The sequence below is a fragment of the Tachyglossus aculeatus genome, chromosome 3 (assembly GCF_015852505.1).
Source record: "Tachyglossus aculeatus isolate mTacAcu1 chromosome 3, mTacAcu1.pri, whole genome shotgun sequence".
NCBI lineage: Eukaryota > Metazoa > Chordata > Mammalia > Monotremata > Tachyglossidae > Tachyglossus > Tachyglossus aculeatus.
In genome coordinates this window covers 29,136,974-29,156,272 of record NC_052068.1, presented here as the reverse complement: position 1 = coordinate 29,156,272, position 19,299 = coordinate 29,136,974, and the positions used below count along the sequence as shown (strand labels likewise).

The window sequence follows — 19,299 nt, the reverse complement described above, 5'->3', positions numbered from 1 at the left end:
CGTTATCATAACTCTCTTTATTTTCTGATCCTTCAGCTTCTTCATAAATCCTGGCCCAGACTGCCAGAAGATTAAATGAGCAGGGGAGGTGGGAGCATTGAGATTAGACTGTTCCGGCAGGTGGGTGTAAAACTTTTTTCCGAGTGCTAATGAAGACTACAGAGGCTTCCAGCCAGAATGGCTGTGCATGCAATGCAGTTCAGCGTGTGTGTGTGAGATTATTTCCAGATAATCTGAGTAAAGAAATGGTTTTCCTTTGTTCCACCTCCCCATCATCATCATCATCATCATCATGGTATTTATTGAGCACTTACTAAGTACAAAGCACTGTACTAAATCCTTGGGAGAGTAAAATACAATAGAGTTGGCAGACATAATAATAATAATGTTGATATTTGTTAAGTGCTTACTATGTGCAAAGCACTGTTCTAAGCGCTGGGGGGGATACAAGGTAATCAGGTTGCTCCACATGGGGCTCACAGTCTTAATCCCCATTTTACAGATGAGGTAACTTAGGCCCAGAGAAGTCAAGTGACGTGCCCAAAGTCACACAGCTGACAGGTTGATGGAGCCAGGAATCGAACCCATGACCACTGATTCCCAAGCCCGGGCTCTTTCCACTAAGCCGTGCTGCTTCTCTAATCCCAGCTCCACTTTTGTCTGGTTTGGGAAGCAGCGTGGCTCAGTGGAAAGAGCCCGGGCTTTGGAGTCAGAGTTCATGGGTTCAAATACCGGCTCCGCCAATTGTCAGCTGTGTGACTTTGGGCAAGTCACTTCACTTCTCTGAGCCTCAGTTACCTCAACTGTAAAATGGGGATTAAGATTGTGAGCCCCCTGTGGGACAACCTGATCACCTTGTAACCTCCCCAGCGCTTAGAACAGTGCTTTGCACATAGTAAGTGCTTAATAAATGCCATCATTATTATTATTATTATTATCTCATATATAACCCAGCACTTAGAGCAATGCTTGGCACATGGTAAGTGCTTAAACAATGCCATTATTATTATCCTAAGTATCTGAGTAGCCCTTTTGAATAACTCACTCTTCACCCTGAATGGGGATGGAACTAAAAGAGATGTTCTAAAAACTACCTGCCTAACCACCTCAAAACAGGCTCCTTGAAGTGCTATAATCAATATACCACTAACGCACTCTAAGGAAATAATTCTCATGTCCTGCAACATCAGTACTGTACATGATGAAAAAGGGCAGCACCTGTTGCCTGGGAATTGGCCAGATACAGAGTCAAGAGCCAGATTGATATACTGAACAAAATAAAGCTACCTGATGTAGAATAACTCACAGAAACAAGTGCTGGATACACTTTCGTCCAAAGAGGCCTCCTCTCTTTTTCAGAGAATGTCATTCACGCACTGGATTTCTAATCAGACAGACCTCAGCCTCAGGCCTCCCAATCTACTTAGACTCTTAAGTGAGTGACTGATGACCCCATAGCTGTCTTTGCTGTCATCATCCAGCATGACTGCTGTAAAAACTGGCAAAGCCCCTAGGTTCCTGAAGTAATCTCCATGGCCTAGTGAAAACGACATAGGACTGAGTGTCAGAAGACCCAGGTTCTAGACCCAACTCTACCTCTAGTCTGTTTTGCAGATGGGATAACTGAGGCACGGGGAGGTGGGGTGACTTGCCCAGGGTCACACAGCTGATCAGTGGTGGAGCCGGGATTGGAATCCATGACCTCTGGCTCCCAAGCCCCTACTTTTTCTCTAAGCCATGCTACTTCTCATGTCACATATATGTCAGACTGAGCCCCTTCCTTCCTCTCCTCCTCGTCCCCCTCTCCTTCCTCCCCATCTTACCTCCTTCCCTTCCCCACAGCACCTGTATATAAGTATATATGTTTGTACATATTTATTACTCTATTTATTTATTTTACTTGCACATATCTATTCTATTTATTTTATTTTGTTAGTATGTTTGGTTTTGTTCTCTGTCTCCCCCTTTTAGACTGAGAGCCCACTGTTGGGTAGGGACTGTCTCTAGATGTTGCCAACTTGTACTTCCCAAGCGCTTAGTACAGTGCTCTGCACACAGTAAGCACTCAATAAATGATTGATTGATTGATTTGTCTCAAAACTCCATGAGCAAGTTGTCTACAGTCTCTGTCTCCACTTTCTCCCCTTCACCCCTTCCAATCTGGCTTCCCCAAACAGAAATTGCCTTCTTAAAGGTCACCAATTATCTCCTCCTTTCCTAACCCAATAACTTCTACTCCATCCTAATCTTCCTCAACCGCTCACCTGCCTGTAACACAGTCGATCACTCCTTTCTCCTGAACGTATTATCCAACCTTGGCTTCATTGATATTGTCCTCTCCTCCTATCTCTCTGGCCACTCCAAGTCTCTTTTGAGGGCTCCTCCTCTGCCTCCCACCCCCTAAATGTGGAAGTCCCTAAAGGCTCAGTTCTGGGTTCCCTTTTATTCTCCATCTACACACACTCGCTTGGAGAATTCATTCGCACCCATAACTTTATTCTCTCAAAGCAGATGAACCCCAAATTTACAGCTCCAGCCCTGATCTCTCTCCTTCTATGCAATCTTGCATTTCTTCCTGCCTTCAGGACATCTCTACTTGAATGTCCTGGGGACACTTCAAACTTACCAGGTCCAAAACAGAACTCTTTATCTTCCCTCTCCTCCCTGTACTGTTACTGTAGACAGCACCATCAGCCTCCCTGTTTCAAAATTCCTTATCCTTGGCCTTAACCTCAACTCATGTCTCTCATTTAACCCACATATTCAGTCTTTCACCAAATCCTCTTGGTTCGACCTTCACAAAATTGTTAAAACCCACCCTTTCCTCTACATCCAAACTGCTACCACACTAATCCAAGCACTTATCCTCACCCTGGGCTTCAAGGCTCTCCATCACCTCGCCCCCTCCTACCTCACCTCCCTTCTCTCCTTCTACTGCCCAGCCCGCACCCTCCGCTCCTCCGCCGCTAATCTCCTCACCGTACCTCGTTCTCGCCTGTCCCGCCATCGACCCCCGGCCCACGTCATCCCCCGGGCCTGGAATGCCCTCCCTCTCCCCATCCGCCAAGCTAGCTCTCTTCCTCCCTTCAAGGCCCTACTGAGAGCTCACCTCCTCCAGGAGGCCTTCCCAGACTGAGCTCCTTCCTTCCTCTCCCCCTCGTCCCCCTCTCCATCCCCCCCATCTTACCTCCTTTCCTTCCCCACAGCACCTGTATATATGTATATATGTTTGTACATATTTATTACTCTATTTATTTATTTATTTATTTTACTTGTACATAGCTATTCTATTTATTTTATTTTGTTAGTATGTTTGGTTTTGTTCTCTGTCTCCCCCTTTTAGACTGTGAGCCCACTGTTGGGTAGGAACTGTCTCTGTATGTTGCCAACTTGTACTTCCCAAGCGCTTAGTACAGTGCTCTGCACACAGTAAGTGCTCAATAAATGCGATTGATTGATTGATTGATTATCCTATCCCACCTTGATTACTACATCAGCCTCATCACTGATTTCATTGCTTCCTGTCTCTCCCTACTCCAGTCCATACTTCACTCTGCTGCCCAGATCATTTTGCTAAACAAATGTTCAGTCCATGTTTCCCCAGTTCTCAAGAACCTTGAACCTTAGCTAAGCTTTAAAGCACTCAATCACCTTGCCCCCTCATACCTTACCTCCCAATTTTCTACATCCCAGTCCGAACACTTAGTCTCTCTAATGTCAACCTACTCACTGTACTTCAATCTCTTCTATTTTGCCACTGACCTCTCGCCTACAGCCTGCCCTCCCTCTTCATACCTGAGAGACTATCACTCTCCTCACCTTTAAAAGCTTTCCAAGAGGCCTTCGCTGACTAAGCCTTCATTTCCTCTTTGCCCACTCCCTTCTGTGTCACCCGAGCACTGGTTGTGCATTCTTTATTCAACCCACCTTAGCCCCAGAGCACTTACGTACATATCTGTAATTTATTTTTTTTATTATTATTGCTTGTATCCCCCTTTTAGACGGCTCACTGTTGGCAGGGAATTTGTCTACCAACTCTGTTATAGTGTACTCTCCCAAGCACTTAGTGCAGTGCTCTCCACACAGTAACCACTAAATAAATGTCTGATTAGTTGAAAAATACCAGATATGTATGTACGTGTGCCCAACAAGAAGTGCCTATGTAAAGTTTGAACTGGATTACTATCTTCAGTAATGTGAGAGGTAATAATCATAAATACTGGTTGATAGGTGTTTAGAGTTTTCAAGATGGAACGTGCTATATACATGCAAAGAATTCATATTATTTACACAAAATAGGTCATCCAAGTCGATTAATTCAAGTGAAAGGTAAAATATTTGGTGTTTTGAAAGGCTTAGATTTAAATAGCAAATGAAAAAATATACTTTATAACAATACTTGGATAGCTCCCAGTTTTTCTCCTAATGCTGCTTCTATTCAGCCCACATTCCAGTTCTTCAACTTTTTAAAATGTCATTCAGTGTAATCACTTGTGAATTATTTTTACCCAATCTCACCTTTTCTCATTCAACACAAACATCCCTTTAAATCAACTCTTAAGAAAAAAACAATTCATAACATTTAATTTTCCCAAACGGTGGCTATATTCCATTATTTTTATTGCTACTTAAAGCTATATCAATCCAGCATAGACAGTCTAAAATAATGAAGATAAAAATATAGCTTATATGTAGGGATTACCCACACACGAAGGCTAGAGCAAAAAATGCACTCCTATTTTGAAAATCAATTATAGAAATACCCTTTTTAGGTTGAAAATGTTTGGAGTTAAAAAGAGGACCAGTTACCAGAAGAACCCCAGAACTTCATCAACACAACTTTCCATTTTTGAACTTATTTAACCTGAAACTTGTTCTAAAAAAGGTATGGATGCATTTTTACAAAAGAGTGAGGAATAACGAGACAGAGCTCATTTTTCTCTAGGTGGATTTTTAATTCTGAAGTTAGCATAGTAACAATCCTTGTAAAGCTTTGAAAAAAGCTTAGAATACTGTCCAGAACTTACAGCAGTGCTTGACACATAATAACTGCCAATAATTAAAAGAATGTTTTCTATACGCGTTGAACCATCGACTAATATAACACTCCTAAGTGGTATAAACCTGAATTCCCAAAGTTATTTGTATTGAAAGGGAAGCAAAAAGCATGAAAGAGAAGTACCTGAAATGGAACTTGCAAACTCCAATGAAATCACTCTAGTAAACATGGTAAACACAAACCTTAGCAGGAACAGAAAGGTACAAGATCAAACAAAATTCACCCTCTTCAGTCTTTTCAAAAGCTTTCCCTCTCCTTTCTCCCTGAACAACAGCAGGGTGTAGCACCAGGCTCGTCTAACATTCAAGCCCCATTTTCATGGCTCTCGGTTTGGTTGCTTTGAGAAGGAGAGAATTCTGAACTATGTCCTGAGACATAGGGGTTTCCTGACCTGACCACAGTGAGGGACAGTGAAAGCCAGAAGTAGGAGACTTCAACTGAGAAGCAGCACGGTTTAGTGGATAGCCCCCAGGCCTGGGAGGTAGAAGGACATGGATTCTAATCCTGGCTCCATCACATGTCGGCTAGGTGATCTGGGGCAAATCACTTCCCTTCTCCGGGCCCCAGTTACCTTGTCTGTAAAATGGGGATTAAGAGTATGACCCCATGTGAAATTTAGCACCCACGGTTATATAGCACTCCACCACCTTGGCACCTCCTATCTCACCTTGCTACTCTATTCTACAACCCAGCCCACACACTTCACTCCTCTTATGCTAACCTTCTCACTGTGCCTCGATCTCTCCTGTTTCACCATTCCCTGTTTCATCTCACCCATGTTCTGCCTCTGGCCTGTAACACCCTCTCTCCTCAAATCCAACAGACAATTACTGTCCCTCCTTCAAAGCCTCATTGAAGGCACATTTTCTCCAAGAGAACTTCCCAGACTAAGACCCTCCTTTCCTCTATTCCCTCTCCTTTCTGTGTCATCCTGACTTGTTCCCTTGGTTCTTCCCCCCTCCCAGCCCTACAGCACTTAGGTACATATCTGTAATTTTCTAATTTGTACTGATGTCTTTTTTGTGGCCCCTTGCCTCCCCCTGGCCCCACTAACTGTAAGCTCATTGTGGGCAGGGAATGTGTCTGTTTATTTTTGGATTGTACTCCCCCAAGTGCTTAGTACAGTGCTCTATGCACAGTAAGTGTTCAATTGATACAATTGAATGAATGGATTAATGAATGACTGGGACTGTATCCAACCTGCTTACCCACTGGGGTAAATCATGACAATTTCTAACCAAAGTCCCATCTTGCACGGTGGACAGGTCCAGCAACAATCCTGAAATAGTAACCATCTGTTAGCTTATGGTGCTCCATGTCATGGTCACTCTGACTGTAAATGGGTTTTGCATGTAAAATTCTGACATGCACTTTGCCATGCATTTCACTCTGCTTGACTCATATAAAAATAATAATGATAATGATAATAATAATGGTACTTGTTGTTAAGCATTTACTATGTGCCAAGCACTGTTCAATGCACAGGGATAGATATATGTTAATCAGGTCAGACACAGTCCCTGTCCCACATGGGGCTCACATTCTTACCCCCATTTTACAGATGAGGTAACTGATGCACAGAGAAGTGAAGTGACTGGCCCAAGGTCACATAGCAAACATGTGCGGAGCAGGGATTAGAATCCGGGTGCTTCTGACTCTCCGGACTGTGCTCTATCCACAAAGCCATGCCGCTTCTCCATCTTCTTCTTATTGCAACCACTGCTCCAGTGGGAACACGACCGGCAGAAACACGGGGGTCTGAATGCTACTGTCCCAAACCACTAGATGATAATCAATCCCTACACACAGGTTGTCAGTCACAAAGTCTTTGTGACTTGACCAAGGCCCATCTGATTTTTTTCCACAGGATATCCATCATCATCACCGATACTCTCCAACAGCACTCCACACATTACTGTTAGCCTAGTCTAATCTTCAAGTAATAGTGATGGCAAGCCATTTCTGACTTTCATTTTGTCACTCCTTGTTATAGCTCTTGTACCAACGTAAATTGAATGTCACCTAGAAAACCGGCTTACCTTCCTTTCTTTGTCAAAAAACAACCCATATTTGACTGCTCTGACCTCTTCAACAAATCAGATCCTAAAACCAAATCCAAGGACACTGTTGTGAGAACGCTATGCATGCAATGAAGACCTGAAAAATACTCTCAAACTTTAAACAAAGCAGCTCTGTGATTTTGTTAGGTTCCAACTGAAATCAACAATTTCCATCCTGACCCAAAAGAACATTCCTAATCAAATTAGACAAAATTTAAAATGAAAATTCACCTTAGGACCAGAGAATGACTGCTCAACCAAAAGTAATAAGGATAATCTCTTTGCATTTTAAAATAAAGAGCATTACCGTGTACTTTTTCAAAAATGCATTTGCAACTTAAAAACTTTTTAGCTGTTTGACATCCACTAATAACCTCATAAATGCAGAATGTTTAAGGAAATAGGATTGCCAACATCCAACATTTTCATCCCTAAATTAATTTCCCTACGAGTCCAAAGATTATACATGACAGTGAATCACTGGAGATATGTATATCTGTTAGTAAAGACTTAATATATGCGACAACATTAACCGCTATCATTCTGGTTGCTAAGAATCATTAGACCCTTTCCCCAGTGATCTACGATACAGCGGGGTGAAAACCGAATCTAAAAATGTAAAAACAGAAAAGTGAAAGTAAACCATAAGACACTATGGCTAGTATCCATTCCTAAAAGGCACTATTGTAGGAAGAGGAAAGGACAATATAATTCTTACAGTATGTAGTAAGGCATCAGATGCTTTATGACATCCCAAAAGTAGCACCATGATCTCTAACACCACAGATATAACAAACCAGTCAGTGATGACTCTTCCCTCTACAACAGCAAATTGGTCTTGCTCCTGGCTATTTATAAAAAATCAGTTTCCACCTACTTATCCACTCCATGATTGACAGAGACCCAAAGATGTAGACCTTGTTTAATAATAATAAGTATGGTACTTGTTAAGCACTTACTATGTGCAAACACTGTTCTAAGTGCCAGGGTAGATACAAGTTAATCAGTTTGGACACAGCCCCTGTCACACATGGGGCTCACACTCTTAAGCCCCGTTTTAGAGATGAGGTAACTGAGGCCCACAGAAGTGGAGGGACTTGCCCAAGGTCACACAGAAGACATGTGGTGGAGCCTAGATTAGAATTCAGGTCCTTCTGTCTCCCACGCCCATGCACTAAGCTTCTCTTCAAAGTACCTATTTGTAGTAACAGGGATGAAAGTAAATGACAACGGGAAGGGATTGGTTGAATTAAGAGAAAAACTGCCTTAACGGACTATTGAAAATGAAAATGATTTCCCTGTGGTGGCAGGCTTCAGTGTGCCCACTGCCCCAGGACATCAGCGGCAGTCTCAGTCTCCCCCAGGGCCCAGACAGGGAGGGGATGCTCAGTCCAGATCCCCACCTCCTGTCCCCAGCCCTGGCTGTCCTTTACCTCCATTGCTCACCTCCCTCCCAACTGCCCACCCCTGACCCTGGGAACGTCAGCTCACCATTCCTGTTAAAAGAACTCCTTTCTTTCACCTCTGGGTAACAAACAGAAACTGTCCCCATAAATGCACAAAGATTCTGTAGAAATGATAACACGATGAAGTCAGAAGACCCCAGAAAGTACCAGCTGTGAAAAATCACGCACAGGATGCCCATTTTTTTTCTCCCCCATTTTTTTTTTCAGCTCCACGTTATCTTTCTATCATGACACTGCTAGAAAGCAGCTAAGGTTACTAGCAGAAAATAAAAAATAGGGAGGGAAAAACCAATTTTTTTTAAAAAAACTGAGTAACAATGGAAAACTGGAGTTCTCCATGTGAATCCAAAATAAATGTATTCCACAGAGCTCAACAGCCACTATCATCTAAATCTTGCTCACTGGGATATGTGAAATGGCCACAGATCAGCTTCCCAGATCCTGGTCTCAGTGACCATCCTCCCTAGCTCCCATGGAGATGATCTCAGTGAAGTGATGATGGAATCTTCCAATGAGAACCATGGGTGACCTTAGTCCTTAGATTTCAGGATCAAAAACCAGTGCAAAGGAATTGCTGATTGTGTTAGTGGTTTGTGTAGCACCCCTTGCCCTCTCTCATTCCTGCCAGTGTGCTTCTATTGGGGCACACCATGTAATTTGAGAGAATGTGGGTGGGGGCTGGGGGCAGCCCCCTGAGAAATCTATGACCTGCAAGTTCCATTTACAGCTGAAATGACCTCCCTATAGTGCTGATGCTGAGCTATAGGGCCATAACCCAGCAGGAAGGTTACCTAATAACTGCTGCAATCATCACCACCCATATTATGCAATTATTTTCCAGGATGTCTGCTGGGCTTGTCCACCTCACAGAATGATCTAGATGATTCCACAGTCAAAACCCTTCACCTATGGTGTAGCTCCAAGAGACGTTCTTCCTAGATGCAGAACTGGAAGCAGAACACCAATCACCTGACTCCTAAAGCCACTGTCTTCCTTAGGACCAACAGTGATAACGTAACCTCATCCAAAGATGGCAACAGAAGCAGCGTAGCCTAGTGGATAGAGCAGGGGAGTCAGAAGGATTCAGGAATCTTTGTGCAGAAACGCTCTGGGAATGTTACTCCCCTCCTCAAAAATTTCCAGTGGCTGCCTGTCAACCTACGAATCAGGCAAAAACTCCTCACTCTGGGTTTCAAGGCAATCCATTACCTCACCCCCTCCTACCTCACCTCTCTTCTCTTTCTACAGCCCAGCCCACACCCTCCACTCTTCTGCCGCTGACCTCCTCACTGTGCCTCATTCTCTCCTTTCCCGCCGTCGAACCCTGGCCCACATCCCCTGGCCTGGAATGCCCTCCTTCCACACATCCGCCAAATTAGCTCTCTTCCTTCCTTCAAAGCCCTACTGAGAGCTGAAGGAGGCCTTCCCAGACTGAGCCCCCTTTTTTCCTCTCCTCCTCCTCATCCTCTCCCTGCCCTACCTCTTTCCCCTCCCTGCAGCACCTGTATATATTTGTACAGATTTATTACTCTATTTATTTTACTTGCACATATTTACTATTCTATTTATTTTGTTAATTATGTGCATATAGCTTTAATTCTATCTGTTCTGATGATTTTGACACCTGTCTACATGTTTTGTTTGTTGTCTGTCTCCCCTTCTAGACTGTGAGCCCATTGTTGGGTAGGGATCGTCTCTATATGTTGCCGACTTGTACTTCCCAAGCGCTTAGTACGGTGCTCTGCACACAGTAAGTGTTCAATAAATAGGATTGAATGAATGAATGAATGAGAAGGATCTGGGCTCTAATTCCTGCTCTGTCACTTGTTTGCTGTGTGACCTTGGGCAAGTCACATCCCTTCTCTGTGGCTCAGTTACCTCATCTGTAAAATGGCCCCATGTGGAACGTGACTAACTTATATCTACTCCAGCACTTAGTAGAGTGCCTGGAGCATAGTAAGTGCTTAACAAATACCATTTTTAAAAAATCAAATAATTGAGTCTGTTTCTGACTGAGAACACATCAGAGAGAACACATTTCTAGTTGAGCCACCTTTACCCCTGATCAAAACTAGTTCTTCCTATCCCCACCCTCCATGAGATAATTCCTAAAGGCTGTGAAGTCATTCATTCTTTCCTTTTGAATCTGTGTTTTAAAATGCAACCAAAAGTAAGCAAGGTCTACCGATGCTTTAAAGAAAATTATACATTAATTTAGCCAGAGGAAAAAAGGTCATCTAGAAAATGATTATTTCTTGCATCTTATTCTGCTGTCTTAGAATTTTGCCCTGCTTCCCCAGCCCTTCTGGATGAAGCCAGATCCCAGTAGCCATTAGAGAGTTAACTAATATTTCCAAGGGCTGGCACATGTTCAGTCAAAAACCTGGCCAACTGCCTGTTGTTTACTGAAGCTAGGGAAGAAGCATCTGCAACATTACGAAAAGCATATTGTAAAAGGCAACACATGCAAATTAAACCTCTTGAGCTATGAGTAAATTGCTGGGAAAATTTATAACTCATTTAATAAAACTTGAAGTAAATACATAGCCCAGCTCCTAGGGAAAACAAAATATTTCCCATGATTCTCTTTTCAAAAAAAAAAAGGATCATCAAGCCAGGCGGCTACAAAACCAAGTATAAATAGCAGCAGTGGCACTGAAGAACCATTTCATATCACTGGGTACTTTCCTAAGTTCACAAATATCTTGTACTTCACTTTTTGGGGATCAGTGTTAAAATGAAGAGCAAGGCCCCATAAACATATGGCTTTTGAAGACCATTTAGAAGTGTTACTAGGTCTGCAATTTAGGGGAAATTATTGCTTATGTGGGTCACCTGACACACAACAGAGAGCCCCTTCTCAACATGAAAATGTGCCCTGGAAGGTAGAGGACTATAGAAACAGCTTCCGTTGTGAATTCTCATGGCATGAAAGAAAAGTGAGATAAAGATTTCTAAATTAAGACTTTTCCTCATGGCAAAAGAACCTAGGGCCAGGCCTTGTCAAACCAGGAATGGGCACACACAGTCACGTTCATGTGTCCTACCAATAGCAATCCATTGAGGAACCATTACACAAGGTGAGAGAGGATACTTTAATGGAACATTTTAAATTTAGAATGGGGGTAGTGAAGTCAGAGTGATTTATTGGGCATTAAGATGAGGGTTTTTCTTGGAAAAGCACATGAGAAGCAGAAGGTGGGCAGGATTGGCATTACACAGGAACATGAGGGAAAAGGGGAAATGTCACAAACCAAAATGAAATGCCCTCCCTCCTCAAATCCACCAATCACTTTTCCCCTGTTCAAAGACCTACTGAAGATGCAACTCTTCCAAGAGGCCTTCCCAAATTAAGCCCCACTTTTAATAATAATAATAATGGCATTTATTAAGCACTTACTATGTGCAAAGCACTGTTCTAAACGCTGGGGAGGTTACAAGGTGATCAGGTTGTCCCACGGGGGGCTCACAGTCTTAATCCCCATTTTACAGATGAGGTAACTGAGGTACAGAGAAGTGAAGTGACTTGCCCAAAGTCACGCAGCTGACAATTGGCGGAGCCTGGATTTGAACCCATGACCTGTGACTCCAAAGCCCGTGCTCTTTCCACTGAGTCATGCTGCTTTTCCCCAACTCCCCCTCCCTTCTGCATCACCACGAGTTACTCCCTTTGCTCTTTGCCCCTCTCCCCTCCCCACAGCACTTATGTATATATGTATACTTCTACAATTCCATTTATTTATATTGATCCCTTTTTACTTGTATTGAAGTCAGTCTCCCCCCAACCCCCAGACTGTGAGCACTTAATGGACAGGGATTGTCTCTCTTTATTGCCGTATTGTGCTTTCCAAGCGCTTAGTACAGTGTCCTGCACACAGTAAACGCTCAATAAATATGATTGAATGAATGATGTACCCCGGGAAAGGTGTTTTATATATTTATTCATTTATTTATTTTTAAACTACCAATGTCAAATTCACCAGTGCTGGTAACAGTCAGAACTACACCCTCAACTGGCTTTCTAGCATGTCTGATCCAATCAAAGCCTCAGTTTTCAGGACTAATTCCTCCGCATATCCAACACTGTCTAGAAATATCAAGCATCATTTTCCACTTTCAGCATTAAACTTAAGGCCAAGAAATGATAACATTAATTGTTTGGCATAGTGGATAGAAAGCAGACCCCGGAGTCAGAAGGTTATGGGTTCTAATGTGGCTCTACCACTTGTCTGCTGTGTAACCGCAGGCAAGTCACTTCATGTCTCTGTGCCTCAGTTACCTCCTCTGTGAAATGGGGATTGAGTGTGAGCTCCAACGTGGGACAGGGACTGTGTCCAACTTGATTTACTTGTACCCACCCCAGCGCTTAGTACAGTGTCTGACACACATTAAGTGCTTAATACCACAATTATTATTAGTTGTAGTATGTGAGCAAGTAGACAAATAGTGGAGGCCTTTCCACAAGCAGGGCCATTTCCGGTCTGAGAGATCTTAATTGTAAACTTTACTAAATTTCTAGAAATTGCAGTCTTTAGGAGCGACAGTAAGTGCTCAATAAATACCACTGATTGATTGATTGATGGGTATCTAATGCAACTTCAATGATGGATTTCTTTTTTTCAAAATGAGAAGTTTTCTCCTCCTCAACCTCAAGTATGCTTGAATTTAGCCATCACAATTTTATATTTTGGGGCCTTTGAATCCTTCAAGGAGATGTTGGTTAGGTTCATCCTTGTTTAAACTCTCCTGTGACCTTTACTTTCTGGAGAGCAATGGAAAAATCAGTCATCTGAACACAAGGGAAGTAGACACTGAAAAATAGGAAAACAGTGGGATTTAATGAATTTTCCTGGGTAGCAACGTGGGCTCAAGAATGTCTCTGAGGAACTCATTGTCATCCTAACCAAAACTTCATACAACCCTACTTGGAAATCTCTCCAGTCTGTAGCCTACTTAAATATATGTAGATTGTGAAAAGGATGATTCGGGAAGAGTTGGGCAGAATAGATACTTTCCTAACTATTTACAATTCCATCAAAAATAAAAGTATAAAATTAAATTTTTACTGCAGAGCTCTGGGTACCCTCGGCATCCCTCATCTATTTGGACATCATTCAGCCCCATCAGAATTCCGGGACTGCTGTCTGCTGGCTGACAACAGAAAGAGAAATTTAGAGGTGTGAGTGAAATGACAGAGCTGTCACGGCTGCCTCAAAAATGACTCTCTTCTTAAAGAAAAGAGATAACGCTAAAAAAAATAAAAAAAATTCAGGCAGTTTTGATGCCCCTGTCAGGGCTGCTGGGAGGAGTTTAGAAATGCTTCACGGGGAATTACAGGAAAAAAAGGTACCCCAAATTTTAGCTTCCAGGCTTTATCAAAAATAATAACTTTGATCACAAGTTTCCTGACAAGCTTACCTCCTTCAGAACCCTCCTGCAGATGAGGAAGATTCTAAAAATACTGAGCAAATATGTCACTGAACTTCATTAATAAAAACTCCTACTCAAATAAAGTACGCTAGAAGAACCAAACAAGGGTTTAGCTTCTCAATCTTCTTCTCTGAGTGGACTACTGATCCATTTACACCGTATTTGTCAAATTGACTTCCAGTACCATCTCCATCGTAATTCCAGGTTGTCAAAGTTGCAACTGTCAGAAGTTAAGATAATACCTGCATTTTTCTCCATCAAAATATCTGATTTTTCCCTTGTAATCACTGTACTATTAACGCTACTTCAGAAAGGCATCGCATTTCTTTCCCATTCAAATCAACCCAATTAGCTAAATATAGAGCCTTTAAAAATAAACTGCTTTCCAAAGTGAAATGTGACTGTAAACAAATACACATTCAAACAACAGCGGTCTTAAATAAATTAGACGACGTTTCAAAAGTTCCCATTTAACTGCCACTTTGCTTAGAATCCTGATTTGTAATACCCGCAATAAAAAAAGAGATTTCAATTCCCACCTCGTGGTCAAGTACAACCTGTCTTTATTAAGTAAATGTCTTAGAAAAATAATACTTCTAATACCAAGTGAAAGAGTGAAGCATAACAGATCTTTAGTAAATTGCAATTTAACTGTTTTTCCCAAGAAGACTAAGACAGACCTAGGCCAGGCCAAAGAACCCCATAGAATAAAATACTCTATAAAAACCACAAACTTAGCCTCGATTGCTGATTGATGAAACACTTGGATTAGAAATACACAGCATGAAATACAATTTCCAGAAGGGAAAGGGAAATCCTTGATGAGGCTGGTGAAAGAGTGATAAAAGCTTCACTCAAGGCTTCCACTTTAGTATCACATGGTGGGAAACTTTCATTTAAACAGCCCAACGATGTCCATTAGCCATCTATTCACAAGCACTAAATAGACCCTTAACACCCTTTAAAGAGGCTGCAGAATGATCACAGCACCTTCCTCCCGATAAGGAAGTCCTCCTGTATGTGCAGAGTGAAAGCCTACCAGGAAAATTACTGCATCATTCTGGGCAGTGTTGAGGGAAAGACAGAGAGAAAAAGTCAAATATCCATCGACTCATACATCTTGAGCTAGAAAATTGGAAATGTCACACTATCTTTGGTGCCATCTTGGAGGACACTGTTTAGCACCTATTCCCTCCCTCCTACCTCTGCTCATCATCCCATTTCATCCCCAAATCCCCAAAGATTTCTCCAAGTCAAACACTCCATTCCATGTGAACCGAGAAGCAGCATGGCCTAGCGGATAGAATACGGGCCTGGGAGTTGGAAGTTCATGGGTTCTAATCCCTTCTTTGCCACTTGTCCACTGCGTGACCTTGGGCAATTCACTTAACTTCTCTGTTCCCTCACCTGTAAAATGGTGATTAAGACCGTGAGCCCCGTGTAGGACAGGGACTGCGTACAACCCAATTATCTTGTATATACCCCAGCTCTTAGTAGAGAGCCTGGCACACAGTAAGCACTTAACAGACACCATAATTATTACATGGCTCAGTGGAAAGAGCACAGGCTTGGGAGTCAGAAGTCAGGAATTCTAATTCCGGCTCCGCCACTTGTCAGCTGTGGGACTTTGGGCAAGTCACTTAATTTTTCCGTGCCTCAGTTACCTCATCTGTAAAATGGGGATTAAGACAGTGAGTCCCACTTGGGACAACATGATTACCTTGTATCACCCCCAGTGCTTAGAACAGTGCTTGGCACATAGTAAGTGCTTAACAAATGCCATCATTATTAATATTACTATTATAAAAATTGTCCATTGCTATGGAGATAGTCTGCTACTGGCAGACCCTGTCCCTGCCTTCCAGTTGGTCTCCCAATTTTCTTGTGGTTTCTAATTTTGGGATGCAGTGGCACATAAGAGGTTGCGTTCAGTATAGCCATCTGCACAGAGTATGCACTCAATACCATCTGCCTCCTTGTTGAACTCCCAGCCTCCTGTCTCTCCCCATTCCAGTCCATACTTCACCCTGCAGCGTGGATCATTTAACAACAAAAACGTTGAGTCCATGTCTCCCCACTCCTCAAGAACCTCAATTATGGGAGGGAGAGTCAAGCAGAGGCATAACCATTCCATTCCTAGCTTGGGCAGTGGCTAGTGAGTGGAAGACAATCTGCTGGAAGTCTAAACTCACCTATGCTGGGCAACAATGGCTTGGGAGAGCCGAGATGGAGACTCAGGTTTACTGCTTGGAAGAAGGCAACGGCAAACCACTTCCATATTTCTACCAAGAAAACTCTGTGGATATACTACCAGAACCATTGCAGATGAAGGTGGGGCCTTTTGGGACAGATGTGTCCATGGAGTTGCTATGGGTCGGAAACGACTCAACAGCATAAGGCAAGTCATTTGAGGGCTAGGGACTTTGCTTACTTTTAATCCAAGTAATATTATTATTATTGTTATGATACTTGTTACACACTTAATATGAGCAAAAAACTGTTCTAAACACTGGGGTAGATACAAGGTCATTAGGTTGAACACAGTTCCTGGCCCCCATGGGGCTCACAGTCTAAGTGGGAGGGAGAACAGATGAGGAAACTGAGCTGAGGCGCAGAGAAGTTTAGTGACTTGCCCTAGGTCGCATAGCAGGAAAGTGGCAAAGCCGATATTAGAAACTCAAGTTCCTTGACTTCCAGGCCTGGCTCAGTGGAAAGAGCACGGGCTTTGGAGTCAGGGGTCATGGGTTCGAATACCGGCTCTGCCACGTCTGCTGTGTGACCTTGGGCAAGTCACTTAATTTCTCTGAGGCCTCAGTTACCTCATCTGTAAAATGGGGATTAAGACTGTGAGCCTCACGTGGGACAACCTGATCACTTTGTATCCCCCCCAGCGCTTAGAACAGTGCTTTGCACATAGTAAGCACTTAACAAATGCCAACATTATTATTAGTAGTAGTAGTAGGTCATGGCCCTTCATTACTTTTTCTCAACACTTAGTAGTGTTTTGCACATGTAAACACTTTACTATTATTACTCCTCTTCTTCCTCTTCTGCAGGTTGTAGAGAACTGCAACATACCATCAGAACTCCTGAATCACCTGCCTGTGCTCCCAACAAAAGCCCATATTTATCAGAGGGCAGTGGAGAATAAAAAAATAACGAGGTTTAGTTCCACATGTATCAAGCACCTAGTCGGGTGATGTGCTTTCTTTTGGTATTTGTTCAATAAGTGTTTTCTGACCAATCAGACATAGACGACATGACCTGTGTTCTATTTTAGCAGAGGTTGGCAAAAACTTCTTCCCCAACAGACCACCACTCTTTTCACCTTCAAAGCCCCCTAAAATCACGTTTACTCCAGGAAGCCTTCCTTGACTAAGTCCTCAATTCCCCTATTTATCTTCCCTTAATAATAATAACGACATTTGTTAAGAGCTTACTACATATCCCTTTGGTATATCCTATGTATGCAGATTTGTACCCCTTAAGGACTTGATATTCACCCTATCCTCTGTACCAGAGCACCTATGTACATATAATAATAATAATACTGGTATTTGTTAAGCACTTACTATGCACTTACAGTTCTAAGTGCTGGGGTAGATACAAGGTAATCAGATTGTCCCACGTGGGGCTCACAGTCAAACCCCATTTTACAGATGAGGGAACTGAGGCACAGAGAAGTGAAGTGACTTGTCCAAGGTCACTTAGCAGACAAGTGGCCGAGCTGGGATTAGAACCCATGTCCCCTGATTTCCAAGCCCGGTCTCTTTCCGCTAAGCCACGCTGCTTCACCTATCCTTATGCTCTCCCATTTCCCCAATCTGTAATATGTTTTAATGTCAGTCTATAACTGGAGTCTGTAAGTTCCTTGCAGGTAGGTATCATATTTACCAACTCTACTGTATTGCTCTCTCTTAAGCATCTAGTAAACAGCTCTGTGCACAGTAAGCATGCAATAAATGACCACTGATGGACTGATTAGAAACTCAGAATTAAGGTGCTCAGCCAGTTCTCCCTGCCTTACTTATTTTTGCTCTTGTCTCACTACAGCCCAGCCTGCTCACTTTGCTCCTCTAATACTAACATGCTTATTGTGTCTCACTCTCACTGCACTTGCCATCTACCCCTTGATCATATCCTCACATCCTCACCTCATGAAGCAGCATGGCTCAGTGGAAAGAGCATGGGCTTTGGAGTCAGAGGCCATGGGTTCAAATCCTGGCTCTGCCAATTGTCAGCTGTGTGACTTTTCTCTGTGCCTCAGTTCCCTCATCTGTAAAATGGGGATTAAGACTGTGAGCCCCCCGTGGGACAACCTGATCACACCGTAACCTTCCCAGTGCTTAGAACAGTGCTTTGCACACAGTAAGAGCTTTATAAATGCCATTATTATTATTATTATTATTATTATTATTATTTGCTAAGCACGTACTATGTGTCAAACATTGCACTAAGTGCTGAAGTAGGAACAGGTTAATTAGGTCTGACAGTCTCTGTCCTGCATAGGGCTAACAGTCTAATTAGGATAAAAATAAGAATGATAATAATTGTGGTACTTGTTAAATACTACATACCAAGCACCGTTCTAAGTGCTGGGGTAGAGACATGTTATTCAGGATGGAATGTCCCTTTCCCACATCTTATCTCCATTTTACAGATGCGGTAACTGAGGCACAGAGATGTTAACTGACTTGCCCAAGGTCACAGAGCAAACTAATGGCAGAGCCTGGCTTAGAACCCAAGTCCTCTGACTCCCAGCCCCGTGCTCATTCCACTTGGCCACACTTTCCTCCTGTGTATTCTTTCACAGTGCTTGGTACAGTGCTCTGCACACAGTAAGTGCTCAATAAATACTGCTACTACTACTACTACTACCAACATTCTCCCCATCTTCAAAGCTCTATGAAAATTAAATCTCCTCCTTTCAGTCACTCAATTGTATTTATTAAGTGCTTTCTGTCTGCAGAGCACTGTACTAAGCGCTTGGGAAAATACAATACCACAATAATGAGTGACAGTCCCTGCCCACAACGAATTCACAGTCTAGAAGGGGGGAGACAGACATCAATACAAATAAACAGACATCAATATAAAGTTACATATCTATATGTAAGTGCTGTGGGGCAGGGGAGGGGGGAAGAGTAAAGGGAGCAAGTCAGGGTGACATAGATGAGGGTGGGAGATGGGGAAAAGTGGGGCTTAGTCTGGGAAGGCCTCTTGGAGGAGATTTATTTTACTTGTACATATCTATTCTATTTTATTTTGTTAGTATGTTTGGTTT

General features: G+C 42.7%; 1 protein-coding gene across 2 annotated transcripts in view; it reads right to left on the bottom strand.

Annotated features, from left to right (window-relative positions):
- LRMDA (leucine rich melanocyte differentiation associated) overlaps nt 1-19,299 on the bottom strand; it is a 1,241,311-nt gene that overhangs the window by 617,483 nt on the left and 604,529 nt on the right. The gene's annotated exons all lie outside the window — the stretch shown is intronic.